Source organism: Podarcis liolepis, assembly GCF_965112155.1.
Source record: "Podarcis liolepis genome assembly, chromosome: 4".
In the NCBI taxonomy this organism is placed as follows: domain Eukaryota; kingdom Metazoa; phylum Chordata; class Lepidosauria; order Squamata; family Lacertidae; genus Podarcis; species Podarcis liolepis.
Genome location: NC_139558.1, coordinates 83,924,814 through 83,931,165, shown reverse-complemented (window position 1 = coordinate 83,931,165; position 6,352 = coordinate 83,924,814).

Genomic DNA, 6,352 nt, shown 5'->3' with positions numbered 1-6,352 from the left:
TAAATGGATTGATGGGGATTGTGAGAACAAGAGAAAAAGGCCCATATCTGTTGGGGGGGGGGGATAAAGGATATCTACACTCTCTGCTCAATAGGCTGGGGTGGTGATGGAGGAATTGGGGCCATTCTTGACATCTGCTTCAGTCTGCAAATTACAAGGGATGTTGGCTCATGCCTCACGCAGTTGCTGAAGCTGTCATCAAAAGTGACACATTCAGATGAAAACTGCAAAGAGTAGATTATCCAGAATTCAATCTAAGCAGCTAAGCAGGGAGGGAGCACTGTTTAAAAAACATTTTGAGTAGAATTATAGAAGTTGTGGGAAGGGGGCTTGAACGTCTTGCTGTCAAAACTGCTACTCAAAGGATTCTGCAGCCCTGGAATTGGTTTCTGTTATTTATCTTTTTCATTTCTATCCCACCTTTTGCTCCAATGAGCTCAAGGCATGCATGGTTCTACTCCTCCTCAACTGAATCTCCACAACAACCCTGCGAATAGGCTGAGAGGCAGTGATCGGCCCAAGATCAGCCAGTGTGCTTTATCGCCAAATGAGATTTGAACCCTAGTCCCCCAGATCCTAGACCAGGGGTCAGCAAACTTTTTCAGCAGGGGGCCGGTCCACTGTCCCTCAGACCTTGTGGGGGCCCGGACTATATTTTTTAGGGGTGGGAATGAATGAATTCCTATGCCCCACAAATATCCCAGAGTTGCATTTTAAATGAAGGCACACATTCTACTCATGTGAAAACACCAGGCAGGCCCCACAAATAACCCAGAGATGCATTTTAAATAAAAGCACACAGTCTACTCATGTAAAAACATGCTGATTCCCGGACCATCCACAGGCATGATTTAGAAGGTGATTGGGCTGGATCCAGCCCCCGGGCCTTAGTTTGCCTACCCATGTCCTAGACTGATACTCTAACCACCAAGGAAGTTATTTTAGTGATAAATCAAAATCTACCCTCTTCTGACACCTGTTAGATCTAGTTTTGCCCTTTGGTGGAGCAGATGATCAGCACTGGCCCACCCATGAGGTGGACTGAAGCAGCTGCCTCAGGTGGCAGAATCCTATGGGGTGGTGCCCTCCCAGGTGCTCCACGCACCCCTACCGCCACCAGGGTTCTGTGGTGAGATCTTGCCAGAAGTCGCCACCACAGGAGCCATGTGACCCCAGTAAGTGAGGCTCTGGAAGCAGGGCTGTCTTCTCATTTTGCCTCAGGTGGCGAAACGGGATGGGCCGCAGTTGCAGAGGACAAGTCTTTGCCCCCCAGAGGCGTTCCCAGCTACTAAAAGGGCTCAGGGCACAGGCCCATGACTCAAAGTCGCAGAATATTTGTGTCAGGAGATGGCAGAATACTGCACCACTCTCCATGCTTCGCCTTCAATGGCCCTACTAGGTAGAAGAAGAAGAAGAGTTTGGATTTGATATCCCGCCTTTCATTCCATTTAAGGAGTCTCAAAGCGGCTAACATCCTCCTTTCCCTTCCTCCCCCACAACAAACACTCTGTGAGGTGAGTGGGGCTGAGAGACTTCAGAGAAGTGTGACTGGCCCAAGGTCACCCAGCAGCTGCATGTGGAGGAGCGGGGAAGCGAACCCGGTTCACCAGATTACGAGTCTACCGCTCTTAACCACTACACCACACTGGCTCTCCAGGTAATGAGATGGACAGATCAGAGAGAGACTCTGAGGACCCTGAAGACTTGGGGTGGCGATGGGGAACTTGTCACAATCTGGTAATTGCATCGTATGGGAATTTATATGCACAGATGCCTCTGGGAAATTAGAAAGAAAGGTGGTTGGGGTGTCACCAACGCTGTGCTTTGTAGTGCACCCACCTCAGCCTTTCTAAGGAGGAAGGGCAGAGAATCCAGGTTGCAGATGAACTAACCATGTCCCATTGCTACCACCACCTGGCCCCATCCATCAGCCAGAGGACAAAGGGCTGCTGTGTTTGTTTCTTGGGGTGTTTGTTTCTCATTGTATTATTGCCATCTATTTTAAGCCACCTTGAGAATCTTTTGAATCTTCAGGTTAAATAGGTCCGATCTCTATTTTAAAAAGACAGAAAGCTGTGTTCTACATTATCTGCCAGGAAAATGGAAATAAGAACTGGGGTCATTTATTACGATCACCATTGTTTTCATAAAACAAAATACAAAACCACTCAAATAGCTACTGTCACTACACTGAAGGTTGTTCATAGCTTATAAAGTTCACGTGGAAAAAAATTCTTGACAGGAGGGTGGACATTAATTAATCTAAATTGCAACAGAGAACCTGGTATTTGAAATGCTCCAAAACAAAATGAATTCTTCCTCATTATTATTGATATCATGAATGTCAAAGGGATTAATAATTGTTAGCCAGCTGTCACTGGTGTCAAGTGAAATTTCTTCTAGGACATTTGAATTATTAACTATTTCTTCAAGCAGATTGCTTTGGTTTAAGAGGACCCATGCACCAGGAATCTTCAAATAATCAAGTAAGTATTCTGAGAGAGATCGCACAAAGGGGCAAAGCCCCTGATGTGAAGTCCTTTGGCAGATCCCCACTATGGCCCATTGGCACCCTGAAGTACTCTGAAAATTTCAATCATGTTCAAGATCTGGAAGCCAAACCACTAAGTAGGCAAAGGTCCAATATATACCAGTACATGATTGTTAGACATGGTTTGGGTGGGAAATCTGGCTTCCCAATTCAATTGAGCTCAATACCATAATGAGCTAAAACCTTAAGCCTTAAGCCATGGTCATGCATGCCTCAGGTACCATCAAGGATGGATGACTTAGTTTCTCTACACAATAGTGCCTTTGAAAAACATCTGCAAATTTAAACCAATAGCCATTTTATAGAGCATGTGACTCCTTATCGATTTCACCAGATGCTGGTCCACTTCTGAGCTTAATTCTATGTTCTGGTTACTATTACCTATAAAGCCCTAAACATCTTGGGACTCCTCCTCCTTGGGACCAACTCCTCTCACATGATCCTGTCTACAGTGGTACCCCGCAAGACAAATGCCTCACAAGACGGAAAACCCGCAAGACGAAAGGGTTTTCTGTTTTGGAGGCGCTTCGCAAGACGAATTTCCCTATGGGCTTGCTTCGCAAGACGAAAGCCCATAGGGAAATCTCCGGGGACCTCTTTTAAATGCTGCGGTGGGGAGCAAAGCCTTTCCCCCCCTCCGGCCTTCAGAAGAGGTCCAGGAAGGCCGGCGGGGGCCGAAAGGCTTTGCTCCCCACCGCCAGCATTTTAAAAGCAGTCCGGCATAGCAGGGAAGAGCTTCCCGCTATCGCGGACGGCTTTTGAAGGCAGGCGGGGGGAGCAAAGACTTTCGCCCCCCGCCGGCCTTCAGAAGAGGTCCTGGACCTCTTCTGAAGGCCGGCGGGGGGCGAAAGTCTTTGCTCCCCCCTGCCTGCCTTCCCGGGAGAGCGGAGAAAGGCAGCGCCTTTCTCCGCTGTTCCCGACGGCTTTTGAAGGCCGGCGGGGGGCGAAAGTTTCCCCCCCCCCGCCTGCCTTCCCGGGAGAGCGGAGAAAGGCAGCGCCTTTCTCCGCTGTTCCCGACGGCTTTTGAAGGCAGGCGGGGGGGAAAGACTTTCGCCCCCCGCCCGCCTTCAGAAGAGGTCCAGGACCTCTTCTGAAGGCCGGCGGGGGGCAAAAGTCTTTGCTCCCCCCGCCTGCCTTCCCGGGGCAGCGGAGACTTCTCTGCTGTCCCGGGCGATCTTAAAATGCTGGCGGGCGGCAGCGAAGCTTTCGCTGCCACCCACCAGCATTTTAAAATCGCCCCGGGACAGCGGGGGCTTTTAAAATGCTGGCAGTCGGCAGCAAAGCCCTCCTGTCCCCGGAGCTTGCGGGGCGGGAGGTGGGGAGAAGGGCTTTTCTTCCCACCCCCAGCCTTCAGAACAGCCTTCTGAAGGCTGGGGGTGGGAAGAAAAGCCCTTCTCCCCCCCCCAGCCTTCAGAAGAAGGCGGTCTGAAGGCGGTTTCCCTAGGAACGCATTAATTGATTTTCAATGCATTCCTATGGGAAACCGTGCATCGCAAGACGAAAAACTCGCAAGAAGAAAAAACTTGCGGAACGAATTAATTTCGTCTTGCGAGGCACCACTGTATCTCCTTAAGTCAGCTGGAGAGGTGGTTTTGCATGTTCCACCTCCACCTGAGGTGCAGTTGGTGGAACACATGGTGAATTGGCAGAATCAATGCAGTACTTCCGCTGGTACAAATTTTGTACCATGCCAAATTCGGTGCCATTTCTTGCGGTGGTTATTTAAATTTATATACCTTCATCAAAAAGGCTGCAGGGCCATTTACAACATGGCGTAGACCAGGCATAGGCAAATTCGGCCCTCCAGATGTTTTGGGACTACAACTCCCATCATCCCTGACCACTGGTCCTGTAAGCTAGGGATGATGGGAGTTGTAGTCCCAAACATCTGGAGGGCCGAGTTTGCCTATGCCTGGCATAGGCCTTGGGCTAGAAAAATTCTATAAACTGCTCCGCGGAGTCTATGGAAGAATGGTCATATTTCCAATATCATCCATACAAAGTAATCCAATCAGACAAATCAGTTAAGCTTGTGTTCAGATAGACGGGAGCAAACTCGAGTCATTGATGACAGTTCTTTTGATCAAATTGCAGCTTAAGAGCTAATTAATTGATTGAGCGGTTGCAAGAAATTGAGTTTGATGGCTGTGTTGACAGACTCAGGGAAATGGATTGATTTGGCTTTAAATAATATTTATAAGGATGACAGCATGGGTATAGCATAGGTTGTCGCAGTCCTCATCAATTGCCCTTTTCTCTTATCCACCCTCATCATTCTGTCTCTGGAACCTGTTATGTATTAGCTTCTAATAATAGGTGATAAGCCAGCTACTCCGAAGTAGTGGTACCTCGGGTTAAGAACTTAATTCATTCTGGAGGTCCGTTCTTAACCTGAAACTGTTCTTAACCTGAAGCACAACTTTAGCTAATGGGACCTCCTGCTGCTGCTGCGCCACCGGAGCAAGATTTCTGTTGTCATCCTGAAGCAAAGTTCTTAACCCGAGGTACTATTTCTGGGTTAGTGGAGTCTGTAACCTGAAGCGTCTGTAACCCGAGGTACCACGGTATATATATAGCAATCTTAGTCATACTCAGTGTGGATCCTCTGAAATCAATGGACTCTACTCTGCGTATGACTAACATTAGTTATCACCCAATGATTCTGTAGTCTTACATTTATATATATTCTTATTTCTTTTCTTAAATCAAGCTGTGTACAAGTCTGTCTTTCAGCTTCTCGCCCACACCAGATGCGTGAGAAATGATGAGATCAGGATCTTCCAAAACCTGCTTAGGAACTGTCAGGGACTGGGCAGAGGAGGAATGGTGGAAACCACCTCCCCAGCTTGACCCTTTCAGGGAGGTGGAGAATGAAGACAGTTTAGATTTACAACAAGGGTTTGAGGGAGGGAAAGTTGGGAAATAATGGAAGAGGAGGGAGAGGAAGAGGAAGCACCAGGAGGTGACAGCTGATGGACACAGTGTCTTTAGAGAACACTCCAGACCCGCCCCCAAGAACCTGATTAGCCTTGAAAGTAGGAGAGCAAAAAGCTCAAAGACAGAGGGCATGTAACAGCACCCGTAGAAGAGATAATGCGAATGATGAATGAGGAAATGGGAGAGATGGGGAGTGGAGATTCACTCGGGACAACGCCATTATCCAAGAGGCTGGGTTCTATAGCCTCTCTCTGTAAATACTGATTTATAAGAGGACGGTAAGAAACTTTTCCATGTCTATGTACGTTCCTGGGCAACCAGCCAGGAGTCGCCGACAGCAGCCTGACAGAAATGATCGCTCAAATTCAAAATGGTTATTTTGCAGTGTTAAACACAGTGGAGAGCTTTGGGCTTTCAAATTTTAGCACTGTGGAATGCTAAAATTCGGCACCCCCTGACTCCCACACTCCGTCCAATAGCATTGTTGTGGTACCCAGTGAATCTGAGCTGGTCGTTGTTGTTGTTTAGTCATTTACTCATGCTGGTAGCTTCGAGAACACTATCCAACCATCTCGTCTTCTGTCGTCCCCTTCTCCTTGTGCCCTCCATCTTTCCCAACATCAGGGTCTGAGCTGGTCACACTACCCTAAAACCACCTCTGCTAAACATATTCACAAGTTGAAGTGGAAGGAGGAGCATGTTGCTTGTGAAGAGGGGGACCATCACACAGGCAGCTGCATTCACCTTTTTCAGATGATTGGGATTCCTTAAAGGTCTGCTTCGGGTTCTGCCAAGTGTAAGGAATCGATCTTTCGCTTTGGCAACACCTACCTACCCTTCTGACTCAGGCGGCACTCAGACAGC